Source organism: Aquarana catesbeiana, linkage group LG10 (genome assembly GCF_042186555.1).
Source record: "Aquarana catesbeiana isolate 2022-GZ linkage group LG10, ASM4218655v1, whole genome shotgun sequence".
NCBI lineage: Eukaryota > Metazoa > Chordata > Amphibia > Anura > Ranidae > Aquarana > Aquarana catesbeiana.
In genome coordinates this window covers 41,911,803-41,931,145 of record NC_133333.1, presented here as the reverse complement: position 1 = coordinate 41,931,145, position 19,343 = coordinate 41,911,803, and the positions used below count along the sequence as shown (strand labels likewise).

The 19,343-nt window shown below is 42.9% G+C and overlaps 1 long non-coding RNA gene across 1 annotated transcript in view; it reads right to left on the bottom strand.

The window, feature by feature from the left end:
* Positions 1-942: 942 nt before the first annotated feature.
* The window catches only part of LOC141110628 (uncharacterized), a 57,220-nt gene continuing 38,819 nt past the window's right edge, over positions 943-19,343 (bottom strand). The window contains exons 2-4 of the long non-coding RNA XR_012236309.1: positions 10,163-10,316; positions 1,821-1,980; positions 943-1,692 (exon numbers count right to left, since the gene is read on the bottom strand). This is a non-coding gene — a long non-coding RNA (uncharacterized lncRNA). The remainder of the gene's footprint in view (positions 1,693-1,820; positions 1,981-10,162; positions 10,317-19,343) is intronic.

Sequence of the window (19,343 nt, the reverse complement as noted above, 5' to 3'; positions counted from 1 at the left end):
TCCAACTTCCTCAGACCCTCCAACTTTCTCAGACAATCCTACTTCCTCTGACCCTCCTACTTCCTATCTGTTTCTATAGTCTTTATGGACATATTGGACATTTTCACTTTTCTTGTCCAAAAAGAAGCACCTAAACCCCCACCTCACTCTCGTACTCTCTCTTTTCATCCTATTTTTGTACATGTATCCCACTGCATAATCCATGCGGACTTGAAAAATTGGTATAGACCAAAAGAGTTTTACATAATGTAAACAAATGCAATATGGTTAACAACATGAAAGAGGCTGTGCCGTTTAACAGGTAGACATCTATAAATTCAAAATAATAGTTACACTCCATTTCTCAGGTGTTGCTAGCCTCAAAGGTACAGGCGAGGATATCACTCTATCCGGTGGTTCACTCGGGGCGGGCCCATATAGCATAATCGCACCACAGCCCTTAACATTGTGGTCAGAGGTGGGTTACATGACCTGACATTGGTGGTCAGTGGGATTGGTTGTCAGTGGGATAAATGCACTTACATTGGTGGTCATTTGGATTGCTGGTCAGTAGGATGCATGCCTTTACATTTTGGTCAGAGGTGGGATACAAGCCCTGACATTGGTGGTCAGAGGTGGGATGCAAATCCACTATAAAAATACAAAACATAACAAACAAATCCAATATGGATTAACAACATGAAAGTGCCAGTGCCATTCAACAGGTAGGCATCTATAAATTCAAATATGTTGTAACACTCTGTTGCTCAGGTGTTGCTTGCCTCAAAGGCACAGGCGGGGATATCACTCTATCCGGTGATTCACTCGGGGGCCCATATTGTGCATTTGTGGGAGGCACGATTTAATTAACTTAAAGTGATTGATTTCTATATGGATAAGGACTTGTAATGATTGGTTTGAGCTGTTCTATGGGTGTTGACACAGGTGGATAGTGGTTTGGCATGGATGGCATGAATGTAGAGCTGTGGTACTCTGCTTTGTTGTGGGAAATGGTGAGGAATTGAGTTGCGTGGTCTCAATTCCATTGCTCTTGTCATATCCGGGCTTCTAGTTGGAGGGGTCATTAAGGAAGCTATTGGTGGAGGAATGGGATATGGGCTTCTTGATCTGGGGGTCTCATATATGCTTGAGGGGTCAGAAAAACTAGAAGGATAAGGGTTTGGTGCAGGCTTTGAAGCAGAAGAAATGGGTGTTATTTGAGTACTAGTACTCTCGTGCGTTGGCTCTGAAACATGGCGTGGCATAGTGAAGGAATGTATGCAATGTTGCACTGCAATCCTCATGTTGAAGTAATGGTCTGGCAAGACATCTTTGAGAAGAGGCACCAAACTTAGGGCAAACATAGTATGAGGGCATCGCTGGACATTGATTTGTTCAGTGATCCCTGACACTATATTGAGTAATTTATTTGTCTCGTCTTGGTCTTCCACCTGTTCTGCTGCCCTGCTGCTTCGCTTCCTGCGTGAGGTAGATGTTTGCCTTTGCCTTCTGTTGGAAGGTGTAGAAATGTCAGTATCCCCATTATCTTGCTCCTGAGTAGATGATTCATGTACCTCGATTGCGTCACCCTCTACCTCCATAGATGATGAATCTTTTATGTTTGTGCAAGCAAATGATACTCCCTCATCTACGTCAACAATAGCAGCATGCTCCTCTCCCTCTTCCTCCTCCTCTTCCCAACTTGCTTCTGTGCTGCAATACAAAAGTTGATACTTGAAATTCTAACTAAAGATGATAGCGGTAGAAGCAAAGGTTAGGGGGAGGACAGGTAAATTAGAGAGAGAGAGGGTAGAGAGAGATAGTCTTGTATGTAAACTTACTTCCTTAATTCTAGAACTGGCTTGCGAAAATCCAGGTATCTGGCAAAGGCATAGGGACACTTTGGGGCGGTACCAGACCCACTTTGTGCTTCACACTCCAGTCTCTGGTGTCTTTGAAGTGTATCCTTGAGGCTTCGCCACCCAGTACGTATGAGTTCTTCTGTAATCAAATAAAACATAAACAATTTATTGGTGGTGAGTGGGAACAATGCTCATTACACAGCTGGTCAGTGGGATTTGTGGTCAGTGGGATGCATGCCCTTACATTGGTCATCAGTGGGATGCATGCCCTTACATTGGTCATTTGTGGGATACATGCCCTTACCTTGTTGGGCAGTGGGATACATGCCCTTACATTGGTGGTCAGCGGAATGCATGCCCTTACATTGGTGGTCAGTGGGATGCATGGCCTTACATTGGTGGTCAAAGAGATTTGGTATACTATCTAAAAGATTTTATAGTTTATGTAACCTTAAAGCATTTGTTACCCCAACACTTCATATTCCTTACATCTGCCTGCTGTACCATGTGCTTGTATGAATCAGTATCCCGTTCTCTTTGTATTGCTTCCTTTATGTGAAATGCCTGGTTCCTGCTGGTCCCTCTACTTTCCTATTAAAAACTGAACACACTAAGCAGAAAAGCTATGCTGGGAACTCAGTGTACTCTCCTCCAATGATCAGACTTGTCCTGACATGCCCCCCCTGCACAGCCATTCACTGGCAAGCTCGGTGTGCTGCTGTTTCTCCTCCCCCAGCTCTTATGAAGCTGAGAACAGAGGAAATGTGATCATTAATAAAAAAGGGGAAAAAGGTATTTAATTTTTTTTTTATATCCATACACAAATGTTTTGTCTTTCATTTCTATTTTAAACTGACTGGGTTGTTTTACAAGGTGATCAATTACAATCACTTTAAATTGAGTAATCCACATTATACTGTTGAGACTTAAGTACATAAGTTGATGATGTTAAGATCAACGCTTCAAAACTTTGAACCTCAGACTACAGTTATGTATATACAGAAAAGAGAACAATAGGTGCTCAATAGGATAACAAGTTATCCCAACGCTTGGAATTACTATCACTCAGCCTGTCCCTATGGATGCCGGATTGTTGCATGTGAAAGTCAATCACACAACACAATATTCCCCAGCACAGGGGTCTCCAAACTACGGCCCTTTGCTTGCCTTTATCCAGCCCTTGGGGCCCTATTCCTCCCACATATAAGACACTATTCTGACAACTGACGCCAGCTGATGATTAATAATAAATATCTGTTTTTATCACTTTATCTGTTATGTGTTGGAAGTGCCTATAAAGTTCCACAACTGGGGAACCTCTATGTCTATATTCGTATTTAGGGATGTGGCACACTCTGGAGTCTAATCACCGATACCCCCATGTTCTGGTACTTGTTACACAGAGATTGTGGACATTTGCTGGAATTTGAGTAGATGTGGATGTGCACTTTTAACTACTTACCAATCGTTATTTATCTAATATTCAGATAATTGTGAGTGCAGCTCCTGTCATATGGTAACACACTAAGCGCAGAAAGTTTTTTTATATACAAATATAATAATTGAGCCTATGACCTTACAAGGTAAATGACCAATCGGTGCAGATGAGAAAAACTATTTAAAATGCGATTTACTAACTTGCTTGTGATGATTGTAGCCATAATAGCACAATTGCAACAAAAACAACTGAATGCTGCCCATAATATGCTTTTATTTGCACTAACATTCAGGACAAGTGGTGTTCCCTTCTTGATCCAAGTAGCACTGCTGACCCCAAATGCTTGTCCTGAAAATGTTTCATTCCTGGTAAATCTCTTGTACAAATCTTTTTTTCCTGAGAGCAGAAGATAAGTGACATCCTCAGATCCTCAAAAGTGGTAATAACAAGTGGTAAAGCATGGAATCATATGACATGCATTTTATTAATGTCTGGAGACACCCTTAAAAGAATCAAAAGACATACATTTTCCATTAATAAGTATAATACTGCTTTTTGAAAAAATTAATGCAAAATAGCTAACGTTTCAGGAAAGATCATATTGTTTAAGTGCATATTTTTGCATGTGGGTGTGTTTTTTTGTGTATGCTTCATACAAAGCCCTAAAATAACAGCAAAATTTCAAATAACATGTTAAGACGTCAGCCTGGTAGGCTATTTGTGCATCCAGACCCTGCGGCCTTAAAATAAAAAAGAAAAATTCTTAATATTTATTCAAAGCAGACCACAGCCAATTTCTTGGAACTGATTGTGGTTGTTCTGTGCTGTGTGTCTCTGTGTGCCAAATAAATAAATATGTACTCATAAGGGCACAATGTCTTCTGACATAAATAGCCTGGTGAGTTGGCTCCTTATTATGGATGAGCCAAACACCCCCTGTTCGGTTCGCACCAGAACATGTGAACAGGCAAAAAATTTGTTCGAACACGCGAGCACCGTTAAAGTCTATGGGACACGAACATGAATAATCAAAAGTGCTAATTTTAAAGGCTTATATGCAAGTTATTGTCATAAAAAGTGTTTGGGGACCTGGGTCCTGCCCCAGGGGACATGGATCAATGCAAAAAAAGTTTTAAAAACTGTGTTTTTTCGGGAGCAGTGATTTTAATAATGCTTAAAGTGAAACAATAAAAGTGTAATATTCCTTTAAATTTTGTACCTGGGGGGTGTCTATAGTATGCCTGTAAAGGGGCGCATGTTTCCTGTGTTTAGAACAGTCTGACAGCAAAATGACATTTCAAAGGAAAAAAGTCATTTAAAACTACTTGCGGCTATTAATGAATTGCGGGTCCGACAATACACATAAAAGTTCATTGATAAAAACGGCATGGGAATTCCGAACCAAATTTAAAAAAAAAAAAATGACGTGGGGGGTTCCCCTAAATTCCATACCAGGCCCTTCAGGAACCCTGGCTAAAATTTAAAAAAAATATGGAGTGGGGTCCCCCTCAAAATCTATACCAGACCCCTCAGGGAGGCCCCTTCATGAGGCCCTTGTCCCCATCAACATGGGGACAAGGTGTTTTGGGGGGCTACCCCAAAGTACCCTCCCAATGTTGAGGGCATGTGGTCTGCTATGGTTCAGGAGGGGGGGTCGCTCTCTCGTCCCCCCTCTTTTCCTGCGGCCTGCCAGGTTGCGTGCTCTGATAAGGGTCTGGTATAGATTTTGAGGGGGACCCCACGCCATTTTAAAAAAAATTTTGGCTGGGGTTCCCCTTAATATCCGTACCAGACCTGAAGGGCCTGGTATAGAATTTAGGGGGACCCCCACGTCTTTTTTTTTTTAATCTTGGTTCAGGGTTCCCCTGTGGGGAATTCCCATGCCGTTTTTATCAATGAACTTTTATGTGTATTGTCGGACCAGCAATGCATTAATAGCCGCGAGTAGTTTTAAATGACTTTTTTCCCTTTGAAATGTAATTTTGCTGTCAGACTGTTCTAAACACGGGAAAAATGCGCCCCTTTACAGGCATACTACAGACACCCCCCCCAGGTACGAAATTTAAAGGAATATTACACTTTTATTGTTTGACTTTAAGCATTATTAAAATCACTGCTCCCGAAAAAACAGCGGTTTTTAAAACTTTTTTCTGCATTGATCCATGTCCCCTGGGGCAGGACCCGGGTCCCCAAACACTTTTTATGACAATACCATGCATATAAGCCTTTAAAATTAGCACTTTTGTTTTCTCCCATAGACTTTTAAAGGGTGTTCCGCGGCTTTCGAATTTGCCGCGAACACCCCAAATTTTTCGCTGTTCGGTGAACAGCCGATGTTCGAGTCGAACATGAGTTCGACTCGAACTCGAAGCTCATCCCTACTCCTTATACCTAATACCAACAGGTGCGTGCGGAAAACAATTTTTCTTGGGGTTGTGTATGTGACCAAGTGTTGGCTTTTCACTGCCAACAGAAAGAGAGGGACAAAGCAAAACAAAACAAAAAAAAGTCAAGACTAGGGCAAGTTCAAGGAGGACAACAATTTAGTTAATCTTAGAGTGTATATAAAAACTGTTGGTGGGAATCACTCAAGAGACGGATCCTGAGAGAGGGCTTCCCCCGGATGCGGAGGGCAGAACTGGCCGGTGGTGGTCCTCCCCCCTCCCTCCCCCCCTTCTTTTTATCTCCCCTCTGCTACTATACTCTTGACTCTGATCTCTCTTTTTGTTCGAACCCTCGGGGCATTCTTGATCTTCCTATTCTCTTGATATCATTATTAAGAGAAAGGTATCAAAAAAGAAAAAGGAAAAAACAGTGCGGCATACGGAGACTTCCTAGCCCACTAAGCAAACGGCGTGAGCCACATTTTATATGTTTTGACCATTGAGGCCAAGAGCTGTATGCGCACGGGATCTTGTATGTGCATTATATCCAATGTGGATTCATATTGTTGTGGTTTCCGTACCACCGTATCTAAATAAAGAATTGAAAAAAAAAACTGATGGTGGGAGATAACATTCTTCTTTTGCTCATTTTTGGGATCAAAAGCTAACTAGAAATTATCAAAATTGGTAGAAATGTAATTAATATATAGCTTTGTGTTTGGCCACCATAATTTGTGACAATTCTTAAAGTTTTAATTACACCTCTCTGCCATTCTTAGTTGACATTGGTTCTAGTTTAGAGCAAAAAGTTTATCAAAAATGTGGCGTGACTTGATAAAAACTAAGATTGTGCCAACTGAAAAGCCTTTAAAGCAACAAATAACTTGACACTGAAGTAAAGTTTTAAACTGTGAAATGATTGACATCTTTGGAGGCAGAATATTGAGGTTGGAAGGTGATGGAAATTTCCACAAATCCCTAACTGTTTATCCAATATTCCGTATTTATCGGCGTATAATCAGCCTTTTCAGTGTCAGTGCAGCCTTGCCCCAGTGTCCATTGCAGCCTTGTCAGTGCAGCTTTGCCCCAGTGCAGAATTGTCAGTGCAGCTTTGCCCCAGTGCAGCCTTGTCAGTGCAGCTTTGTCCCAGTGCAGCCTTGTCAGTGCAGCTTTGTCCCAGTGCAGCCTTGTCAGTGCAGCTTTGTCCCAGTGCAGCCTTGTCAGTGCAGCTTTGTCCCAGTGCAGCCTTGTCAGTGCAGCTTTGTCCCAGTGCAGCCTTGTCAGTGCAGCTTTGCCCCAGTGCAGAATTGTCAGTGCAGCTTTGCCCCAGTGCAGCCTTGTCAGTGCAGCCTTGTCAGTGCAGCTTTGCCCCAGTGGTCAGTGCAGCCTTGCCCCCAGTGTCCATTACATGCTTGCCTTGGACAGATCGCCGCCGACATACACAAAGCGTGTAGTTTTAAATATGGCGCCGCGGAGTTCGGAGGGACTCGGTGACTGGGCGGAGCCGAGATACACATAGCTGAGAGTACTCGGCTCTTCTCGTTGCCGCTCACAGTCATGCCCAGTCCCGCCGTATGATGGACATAACATACGTCCAATGGCGGGACTGGGCATGACTGTGAGCGGCGCCGGAAAGAGCTGAGAACACTCGGCTATGTGTATCTCGGCTCCGCCCAGTCACTGTGATCTCAGCGGCACTCGTTCACCTCCGCCGAGTCTCTTCAAACTCTGCGGTGCCATATTTAAAACTACACGCTATGTGAATGTCGGCGGCGATCACGGCGATCGCTCCAATAGATCACAATTAGCAGGGATCGGCGTATAACACGCACCCACGATTTTCCCCTGATTTTAAGGGGAAAAAAGTGTGTGTTATACACAGATAAATACGGTAAATGCTATTCATTACAAAATGAGTTAATTGATTTTTATATGATACATGTGTGTACAGTGCCACACTGTTAACCTGCAATAATTCCATAGAATAATATCTGTTTCAAGCCCTTCTTTTATCTTTAAATAGTGGCAGAAAATAGACTGGCCACAATGCTTTGTGTCATAATGAAATCAGTTACAGGTTCAGGCAAAAATTATTTTATTATTGTCTGTGAAATTCTAATCATAGTGCTCTGTTCATACACTTGTCTTGAAAGATAAAAACAATCCTAAGGCTCGATTCACACCTATGCATGTTGCTTTTGAGCGTTTTTGGAGGTTTTTTTTTCATGCTTGCCGCGTTTTTGAGCCGCGTTTTTGCCGCGTTTTTGCGGCGTTTTTGCCGCGATTTGCGTTTTGCGTTTTTTTTTTTTTTCATTTTTTTTTACAGTCTTAAAAAAAATTACAAAAAAAAAAAAACGGCAAAAACGCACCAAAAACGCACCAAAAACGCTGCAAAAACGCTGCAAAAACGGTGCACTTGCGTTTTTGATGCTTGTCCATTGAAAACCATTACATGCAAAACGCTGCTTTTTGCATGAAAAAAAGTCCCCGACCCTTTCCAAAAACGCAGAGATACAAAAAAGCATTGATGTGAACATGTTCCATAGGAACCCATGTTAAAAAATTCCCGTGCATTTCTGCAAAATGCAAAATGCATCAAAAAACGCGCTAGTGTGAATGGGGCCTAAAAGATGACTGGGTAAGCTAAGGAAGAAAAATGGAGTAGTTAACCAAAACCAGAAGACCTTCATGAAGACATTGTGGCAACGCTAGGGAAGAAAGTTTCCCGATGCATGGGTGAAAATAAAATGATGCCCCCTCCTTAAAAAAATTCTGTGGACACCCATGTCCCTAGCAGACCTCCACAGAGAATGGGGAACGTCGTCCTGGGGTGGTTGGAAGCATATCCAGCTAAAAAATGTTTTTTAAACATCACGGGCTGCTTTGAGACCCAGTGATTCCCTAACTGGGTTTGAGGTTATGTGCCTGGATAGAGATGACTCAACCCACTTACTCTCCAAATTGTATAAACTTTCACTAGAGAAGCTAACTACTACAGCCCCCTATTACATTAAGGAATGGGAGAAGGAATTGGGTATAGGGCCATCTGATGGTAGTATTGAGAAGATTACAACATTAGCTCACACTTCTTTAGTCAACTCAAAAGCCCAAGAATGTTGTTAGAAATTCTTGTCAAGGTGGTATAGGGTACCTGACAAACTGTCTCGCATATTTCTGACAGTGTCTGATCTTTGCTGGAGGGGCTTCGGATAGAAAGGCACCTTCTTACATTCGTGGTGCGAATGTCCTGTTATCAGACCTTTTTGGGTTGAAGTCCGTAACCTAATTATAAAGGTGACAAACAGATTGCAGATGACCCTCTCCCTATGGTATTTCACGATACAGTGAAATCAGCGGGGTCCTATAAACGGTCCTAAATGGTTCACCTACTCAATGGGAACAAAAAATGAATGTAGGTGTGGCGCTGTGTAGTACAATTGTAATGGTAGGTCACCCTTCTGTGCCTTATATGATGACCTGACTTAGATGTAGAGACTAAATATTTTAAGTTGTAAATACTGTCTTGCAAGAGTCTAGGTTATTGTGTGTATGAATCTGAAACATACAGTATGGTGCTAAAATTGACAATCAAACTTATTCAAAACATAATATGTGGACAAATGAATAAACTTACATTTGATAAAAGTTACAAAGTGAAATGTATGAGGCCCAACATGTGATATAACCTTAAGGGCCCGATTTGTATTTGCTTTCCATTGTACTACACCCTCTGGTGGTTGTTTTGCCAAATTATTGTATAATTTTAGCCAAAAATGGTGTAGATTACTCCTCTTGGATGTTCTTCTGAGCGGGAATGGTTAAATATGCAAATAGAAATCGCAATTTTATATCACATACCTTTACGCCTAAGCTAAAAGTGGAGAAAAGTGTTTGCTGGTTGCAAGTATATAAATACTTATAAATAAAGTGCCTTATGCTAAATTTTAATTGTAAGTGAAAAAATTTTTTTCAGTAAAAATCAGTGGAAATCGCAATCCTATATTATATATATATATCATATACTATTGCATTATAACTCCCAAGAGCAAAAATGTGCTGATAATAATAAAGTGACTCGTGCTTGAAAAATTAAACAAAGTGACTTATGCTTCATAAACCCAGTACTTGCCGGAAAAGACAATATATGTGTTTTTAAAAAAATGAAAAGTCTTTTTAGATATAGTTCAAAGGGTTAAGTCCTCATTGAAAGATAATGTTGTTTTATTTTTTATAAACCACTTCTTGTCCAGGTGCTGGCTTCGTGATGTGCTTCTAAACCGTGCTCTTATTATGCTTGCACTCACCGGATCAAAACACCCCTGCAGGAGTATAGGCAGTCACAGTGTCTGCCATTGTGTAGCAGCCCTGGATGTCCCCAGTCTGTGCTTTAAATGTTGGTTTAACGGCTTAGAATATATTCACCATAAAAGAGAGGGAATGTCCATATAGTGAAACCGTTTAAAAAGCTTTATTATGACATATATAGAGATCTTACTCACATTTTAAAAGATACTGGTAAGCGCAAAATGATAAGATCCGTAGCAATCGGCTTGTGATCGTCTCACTGGAGGTGACGCAAGACGTTCATAGGTCCCGCCCTACTCACTGCTGGCAAATATCTTATCCCAATCCACTGGAAATCACCGGTGGCCCCTGCAATCAAAGAATGGATATTGAGGGTACAAGATATTATGGAGGGGGAGGAATGGAGGCATCTTTGCACCAACACCTACTCAAAATTTTACAAATGTTGGGCCTTATAGATATATTTTTTTTCCTCTGACTTGTATAAACAATTATTGTGGTAACTAGGGATGAGCCGAACACCCCCGGTTTGGTTCGCACCAGAACCTGCGAATGGATTGAAAGTTTAGAACCCCATTAGTCTATGGGACTCGAACATTCGAAATCAAAAGTGCTAATTTTAAAGGCTAATATGCAAGTTATTGTCCTAAAAAGGGTTTGGGGACCCGGGTCCTGCCCCAGGGGACATGTATCAATGCAAAAAAAAGTTTTAAAAACGACTGTTTTTTCGGGAGCAGTGATTTTAATGATGCTTAAAGTGAAAAAAAGTGAAATATTCCTTTAAATATCGTACCTGGGGGTGTCTATAGTATGCCTGTAAAGTGGCTTGTGTTTCCCGTGCTTAGAACAGTCCCTGCACAAAATGTCATTTTAAAAGGAAAAAAAGTCATTTAAAACTGCTTGTGGCTTTAATGTAATGTCGGGTCCTGGCAATATGGATGAAAATCAGTGAGACAAACGGCATGGGTACCCCCCCCCAGTCCATTACCAGGCCCTTTGGGTCTTGTATGGATGTTAAGGGGAAACCCGCACCCAAATTAAAAAAAGGAAAGGTGTGGGGCCCCCAGGCCCTAGATACTCTGAACAGCAGTATACAGGCAGTGCAAACAAGACAGGGACTGTAGGTTTGTTGTTAAGTAGAATCTGTTTGTAATTTTGAACTGTTACGTTTTTAAAGTGTAGCTCCAGCCAAAAAATCTATTTTTAAGCTTTTTGGAAAACATAGGGAAGGGTTATCACCCCTGTGACATTTTTTTTACTGTCTGTGCACCTCTCAGAAGATTTCACCTCACTTTCTGTCCCAATGACAAATGTTTTTTGAAAATTTGGGTTTTTTAGTGAAACAAGGATTGGTGATAAAGCATCAGTGGAGAGGAGACACGTTTTTCCCATATTAACTCTTGCAGGAGAGAATTTCCCTTCCTAGGGGTAGATTTCATCTCACTTCCTGTTGTCTCCTTCCGTTTGCAAGTAGGAGTCGTTTGTAAGTTGGATGTTTGAAAATAGGGGCCTGCCCTTTATACTCTGCAGAAATTGGGGCCTTAGGTGTTGGTGTTGCCACAACACTGTAAGCCCTCACAGTTACTCTTGGTGGGCGCAGGAACGGACCCTGCTGTGAAATATTAGATCAAGAATTGAAATGACATGCCATTGTTGAACAGTGGTAGAAAAAGTGGGCCTTTGGTGGTGGTGGTGGTGGTGGTGCTGATGCCACAACACTGTAAGTCCTCACAGTTACTCTTAGTGGACGCTGGAACAGGCCCTGCTGTGAAATATTATATCATTGTAATTACATGCACCTGTTGAACAGGGGCAGAAAAATTGGGTCTTTGGTGGTGGTGGTGGTGTTGCCACAACACTGTAAGTCCTCACAGTTACTCTTGGTGGGCGCAGTAATGGGCCATGCTGTGAAATATTAGATCAAGAATTGTAATTACATGTCCCTGTTGAACAGGGGCAGAAAAATTGGGCCTTAGGCACTGGTGCCACAACACTGCAACCCCTCACAGATACTCTAGTTGGAGCGCAGGAATGAGCCTTGCTGCAAAGTATTGCATTAAAAATTGTAATTTTACGCCCCTGTTAAACAGGAGCTGAAAAATTGGGCCTTGGGTACTGGTGCTAGTGCCACAACACTGTAACCCCTCACAGATACTCTAGTTGGAGCGCAGGAATGAGCAGCCCTGCTGAAAAGTATTGCATCAAAAATTGTAATTACACGCCCCTGTTAACCACTTTCTTACTGGGCACTTAAACCCCCCTCCTGTCCAGACCAATTTTCAGCTTTTAGCGCTGTCGCACTTTGAGTGACAATTGCGCGGTCAGACAACACTGTACCCAAATGACATTTTTATCATTTTTTCCCACAAATAGAGCTTTCTTTTGGTAGTATTTGATCACCTCTGCGGTTTTTAGTTTTTGTTAAAAAAAATGAAAAAGACCGAATTAAAAAAAAAAAAATTATTTTTTTTTATATTTTGTTATAAAATTTTGCAAACAGGTAATTTTTCTCCTTCATTGATGTAAGTGGATGAGGAGGCACTGATGGGCACTGATAGGTGGCACTGATTCGCACTGATGGGTGTCAGTGATGGGCACTGATGGGTGGCAGTGATGGGTACTGATGGGTGGCAGTGATGGCAGCACTGCTAGGTGGCACTGATTGGCACCACTGGTGGGCATTGATAGGTGGCACTTGTGGGCATTGATAGGTGGCACTTGTGGGCATCGATAGGTGGCACTTGTGGGCATTGATAGGTGGTACTGGGCACTGTGGGCACCGGCAGGCGGCAATGTCAGGTGGCACTGTCAGGCACAGATGAGGCATGTTTGCCTCTTTCGGCCCCTTACACGGATCTGTGATCATCCGAGTCTCCATGACTCAGTGATCACAGCGCGGAGGACGTCCCATGACGGCCTCCCGGAAATTGTGGCCGTCATTTGGCTATGGCCCGGACCTCAAGTGGTTAAACAGGGGCTGAAAAATTTGGCCTTGGGCACTGGTGCTGGTGCCACAACACTGCAACCCCTCACAAATACTCTAGTTGGAGCACAGGAATGAGCCCTGCTGCAAAGTATCGCATCAAAAATTTTAATTACACGCCCCTGTTAAACAGGGGCTGAAAAATTGGGCCTTGGGCACTGGTGCTGGTGCCACAACACTGCAACCCCTCACAGATACTCTAGTTGGAGCGCAGGAATGAGCCCTGCTGCAAATTATTGCATCAAAAATTATAATCACACGCCCCTGTTAAACAGGGGCTGAAAAATTGGGCCTTGGCCACTGGTGGCAGTGCCCAGAACCAAAAATGTTCTTACAAGCTATCAGCATGAAAATTGAGGAGGAAGAGGATTGTCACTCAGCATAACAGGATAGTCACTCAGCATCAGCATAGGCAGTCTTGAAAAGATCTCACATTTTTAAAAAAATCAATCGGTTACATCAGCATCAGGTGCTTGGTAGCTGGTGATCCAAGACTGATTCATTTTTATGAAGGTCAGCCGATCGACCGATTCGGTGGACAGGCGCACCCTGTGATCGGTTACAAAGCCTCCAGCAGCACTGAATGTGCTTTCCGAAAGAACGCTGGATGCAGGACAGGCCAGTAGCTCAATTGCATACTGTGCAAGCTCTGGCCAGTGATCCATCCTCAAGACCCAGTAACCCAGAGGATTTTCAGTGGGAAAGGTGTTTAAGTCTGATCTTGCCCCTAGGTAATCCTGCACCATGTGAATCAGACGCTGACGATGGTTGCTGGAACCGATCAGACCTTAGGGCTGCGGACTAAAAAATTGTCTGAACGCATCGGTCAGACGGCCACCTTCTCCACTGCTCCTTCTGTGACTGACCAAAGCCTCAGCAACACGTTGTCCAGGAGGACCAGGAAATTGTAACCTCCCAGGCTCTGGAAACGCGTTGCACAAACCTTTCTGCAAAGCCTCCCGAAGATGTTTCATCCTCTGCTCCCTCTGCGACAGCAAGATAAGGTCCGCAACCTTACCCTTGTAACGTGGATCAAGGAGGGTTGCCAGCCAGTAATTATCCCTCCCCTTAATACCATGAATACGAGGATCCTTCCGCAGGCTTTGCAGGATCAGGGAGGCCATGCAGCGTAGGTTTTCTGAGGCATTCGGTCCAGAGTCCTCTGGGTCACTAAGGACGACATGATCTGAAGCCACCTCCTCCCAACCACGTACAAGTTCATGGGTTTCTTCAGACTGTAAATGATCCCTTGAAGACTGCTGCTGATGCTGAGTGCCAGGCTCCACCTTCATGCTGACACAATCCTCCTCGTCCTCTTCCTGTGTGATCGGCGGGCACGCAGGAACACTGTCTGGATAAAGGGGGCCTTGACAGGTAAGGAAGTCCTCCTCTTCCTCCCTCTATTCTGCCTCAAGTGCCCTGTCCATTATTCCATGCAGCGTGTGCTCCAACAGGTGGACAAGAGGGACAGTGTCACTGATGCATGCACTGTCACTGCTCACCATCCTCGTGGCCTCCTCAAATGGTGACAGGACAGTGCATGCATCCCTGATCATAGCCTACTGGCATGGGGAAAAAAACAAAGAGCACCCAGTACTAGTGTCTGGGTAAGGGGTTACTAAAGCAAAGCTATCTAATAATCAATCATTAATTGGCGGAGTTGCCGGAGGTTGGGTAATTCACTTTATTTGGATAGTTAAAAAACATTAAACGTTAGGCAACACACTTAATTAAAATGTTAGTAAGTTAAACGCAGTAGGACCAAAAAAGGCCCTATTACTGCGATAATGGTTTAGTGATAAACCTGACACTACAAACAAAGAAACACACTAAACAAAACAAAAACAATACATACAACGGATGACCACGCCCGGGCGCCGTAAGGATTTTGCTGGTAGCCGGCTGGTAACAAGTAATCAATTAATGTAACCCGTTAGGTATCTATTATTATGATACTAGTGTTCGCAATTGGCCAAAAAATACCAGTCAGCAGCGAGAAAAATCCTTTTGAGGATGGGTGGGAATAGTGGTGGGGGAACAGGATGAGTGGTTATTAGGTACTACCAGCTTCACGGGAAGTGCTAAGCACTGGAATTACAGAGCTGTGGATAAAAATTAAAAAGCAGTAGTAGTCCACATATGGTGATCAAATCCTGGGGATGTTGATGAGAGGCTTGTTGTAAAAGAAGCGGTAAAGGAGTGGTTGGCCTTTGAGCAGTTTAGGTAAAAGTCATTAATATTGACATAGTGGGTATAGAGTATTCTCAAAATATGTAAAGATATGAAATCTACCAGACTTGGCTCAGGTGAATGAAGGTATTAAACTTTACCATTTGTTGCATCAGTTGTCCTCTAAGATCCACTCAGGATTGTTCGTTCACAAGTACTGTCCACCTGGTGAGAAGGAGAGCTGGTAAAGAGATGTGGCTCCGATACAGACAGCATCAGCTGGAGGGACAGTGGGATCGTAAATTGTAAAGCCGCGGTCACTACCTCCTAGTCAGATCGCTGTTAAGGTAGCCACCTACTGATGAAAGTCCACCGGCTCCTAGTATTCCTCCTGGGGGCTTGAGTCCATCACCAGTTGGTAGGAGAAATCAGATAAACGCGGATGCCGGGTTAGCATCAGAGGGATGGGCTGGTCGGAGCAGTCAGCTGTCAGCAGCTACCTGACGCTTCGTCTCATCTCCTGATCTCACACACACTCACTATGCCCGGCGCCCGCGGCGTGTCGGCGTTGATGACGTCAACGCGTTTCGCTATGCCGATAGCGTAGCTTCTTCTCGGACGACTGCGGGGCTGGTGAGGACGCTCCTCTTGTATCGTCGGCTGCGATCAATCACCGCCCTGTTGCTAAGGTTTTGACACAAGTGAAGCGTCAGGTAGCTGCTGACAGCTGACTGCTCCGACCAGCCCATCCCTCTGATGCTAACCCGGCATCCGCGTTTATCTGATTTCTCCTACCAACTGGTGATGGACTCAAGCCCCCAGGAGGAATACTAGGAGCCGGTGGACTTTCATCAGTAGGTGGCTACCTTAACAGCGATCTGACTAGGAGGTAGTGACCGCGGCTTTACAATTTACGATCCCACTGTCCCTCCAGCTGATGCTGTCTGTATCGGAGCCACATCTCTTTACCAGCTCTCCTTCTCACCAGGTGGACAGTACTTGTGAACGAACAATCCTGAGTGGATCTTAGAGGACAACTGATGCAACAAATGGTAAAGTTTAATACCTTCATTCACCTGAGCCAAGTCTGGTAGATTTCATATCTTTACATATTTTGAGAATACTCTATACCCACTATGTCAATATTAATGACTTTTACCTAAACTGCTCAAAGGCCAACCACTCCTTTACCGCTTCTTTTACAACAAGCCTCTCATCAACATCCCCAGGATTTGATCACCATATGTGGACTACTACTGCTTTTTAATTTTTATCCACAGCTCTGTAATTCCAGTGCTTAGCACTTCCCGTGAAGCTGGTAGTACCTAATAACCACTCATCCTGTTCCCCCACCACTATTCCCACCCATCCTCAAAAGGATTTTTCTCGCTGCTGACTGGTATTTTTTGGCCAATTGCGAACACTAGTATCATAATAATAGATACCTAACGGGTTACATTAATTGATTACTTGTTACCAGCCGGCTACCAGCAAAATCCTTACGGCGCCCGGGCGTGGTCATCCGTTGTATGTATTGTTTTTGTTTTGTTTAGTGTGTTTCTTTGTTTGTAGTGTCAGGTTTATCACTAAACCATTATCGCAGTAATAGGGCCTTTTTTGGTCCTACTGCGTTTAACTTACTAACATTTTAATTAAGTGTGTTGCCTAACGTTTAATGTTTTTTAACTATCCAAATAAAGTGAATTACCCAACCTCCGGCAACTCCGCCAATTAATGATTGATTATTAGATAGCTTTGCTTTAGTAACCCCTTACCCAGACACTAGTACTGGGTGCTCTTTGTTTTTTTCGCATTATTATGGTTACAGCATCAGTTTATTATGAACTTTGTGGTCACCCAAATTTGACCACTCCTTAATGCTCCTTGTTCCTTTTCCCTTTACCCTTCCCCTGGTTTAATTTACTGACTATTGTGACTCTTCTGATGGTCACCTCTAACGAGAAGCATTATTAGTACTTATTTACGTTGTTTGTGTGCTTAATTATTAATTATCCAGCTTTTTATAAACCCCAAAAAAAGTGTCTTTAATTTAAAAGGTAATGGCATTTATGCTAGGGGAGGAAATAGACCTTGAGATTAAAACAGCTTTTCAGAGTGACACCCCACAAGTCACCAAACAAGAGGATGAGATCAGAAATAAATTCAAGGAACACAAAAAACTGCTAATAAAACACTTGAATAGAAAATGGGACGTAACCTCACTAGAAACATATATAGCACACAGGATTGTCCCAAGGGGATTACGCGATCGAACTATACCAGCGGAACACCTACATACTGAAAGTTTTCTACCCAAATGGAAAGAACTATGTATCAACCACGGCATGGCTGTGATGGGGCTCATAGTTGAAGAAGAAAAGGCACAGTTGATAGAAATCCAGGCCCAAATAGAGGAAAGTGCTCGAGGATTGGAGGCATTTAAACATCTTGACGAATTTATCAAACAAAACGACACTCTCAAAAAAGACATAGAAAAGACCCAATTAAATCTTAAAATAACAAAACAAAGTAAATTTAAACGGGATATCTCAGATTTCGAAAAAGATGAGATATTTGATCTGACTATACGGCGTGGCCGTAGTCGATCTAGAGGGAGGGGCCAACGCCAACAATCCAAACAACGTCGAGATAAATCACATACTGATTCTGACGACGAAACAACAAGGTCAGTCACTTTTTTAGAACAAAGGGGGGCGGAGTCAAATACCCTACAAACCCCGCCTCCGACACAAAAAAACAAAACAAGCTCTCAGAAACAAAAACAGATCAAAGCATCAGGCGACCGCACATACACGAGAAGTCAAAAAAGACATTAATCATGCAACCCCCTCAGAGTTCACAATATGAGCCAAATGACCTGAAGGTGGTCAATTTATCCAGCCATAATTTCAGTCCGGATCACCTTAGTCTCCTCACGAAGGGTATGTCCTTTTCACCGACATCCACCATGGATGAGTTTACCGTATATAAGGACATTTCTCTATTTTTGAGAAAGGTCTTTTTACGGTCCCTATATGACGGCAAAGGTGCGACCTCCAATCCCATTGTTGATTCAGATGATCAACAAGTTCTGGATATTTTAAACTCTTTACTAGATGAAAATCTAGGATATAGCGATGAGGTCAATACATTAACCAAACGAAAGGTTGATTTAAAAATCAAATCACAAAAAATGCCCCCTCTGTCCAAACATAAGTGGTTAAGCCTCTTCCTTGAGATGGTTCAAACCGATCTCGAGAAAGTAAATTGGAACAAAAGAGGCATGGATAACTTAACCGAAGGCGAAAGAATCGCCCTCGATGACCTTAAAAAGAGGAAAAACATAGTCATTAAAAACAGCGATAAAGGGGGCAATGTGGTCATCTTGGATGACACACATTATGAAAAAATGGCAAAGAAATTACTAAATGATAATACCACCTATTGTAGATTGGACCACAATCCTTTTCCTATGTTAATTCAAGAACTTAATCGGATACTCACTTTTGCCAGGGACGAGGGACTATTGACCATGCGTGAATATCAGTATCTTTCCGTTCAGGAGTTCAACACACCTACCTTTTACGTAATCCCCAAACTGCACAAAAACCTGAAAGATCCACCGGGAAGACCGATAGTATCAGCCTGTCAAGGCCCCTTTGAACGTGTTGGTAGGTATCTTGACCTCCTGTTGAAGGACATGGTCACTGGCCAAAAATCCTTTGTACAAGACACACGCCATGTCTTGGCCAAACTAATGGAATTTCAAAATCTTGACCAGCTGGGTGAAATATGGCTCGTCGGCATTGACGTCGAGTCATTATATACCTCAATACCCCATGAGCATGGGATCAGAGCAGTTGAGACCTTTCTGAATACCCTTTACCCCCAATCAGGACCACAAAATGAATTTCTGGTTGACCTCCTAAGATTTATGTTGGGGAATAATTACTTTCAATTTCTGGCGGTCTATTATCAGCAAATTCGAGGCACGTCTATGGGAGCAGCTTGGGCACCTTCATACGCGTGCCTTCACCTGAGCTTCTGGGAGGAGATGATGGTTTTTCCTTCGTCGATGTACCGTGACCACGTTCACGCCTGGTTACGGTACATCGATGATATTTTCATGATTTGGCGGGGCACTCAGACCAAAATGCTGGAGTTTATCAACAAGCTGAATGATAACACATTCAATATACACTTAACATATTCCTTCAGCCAAA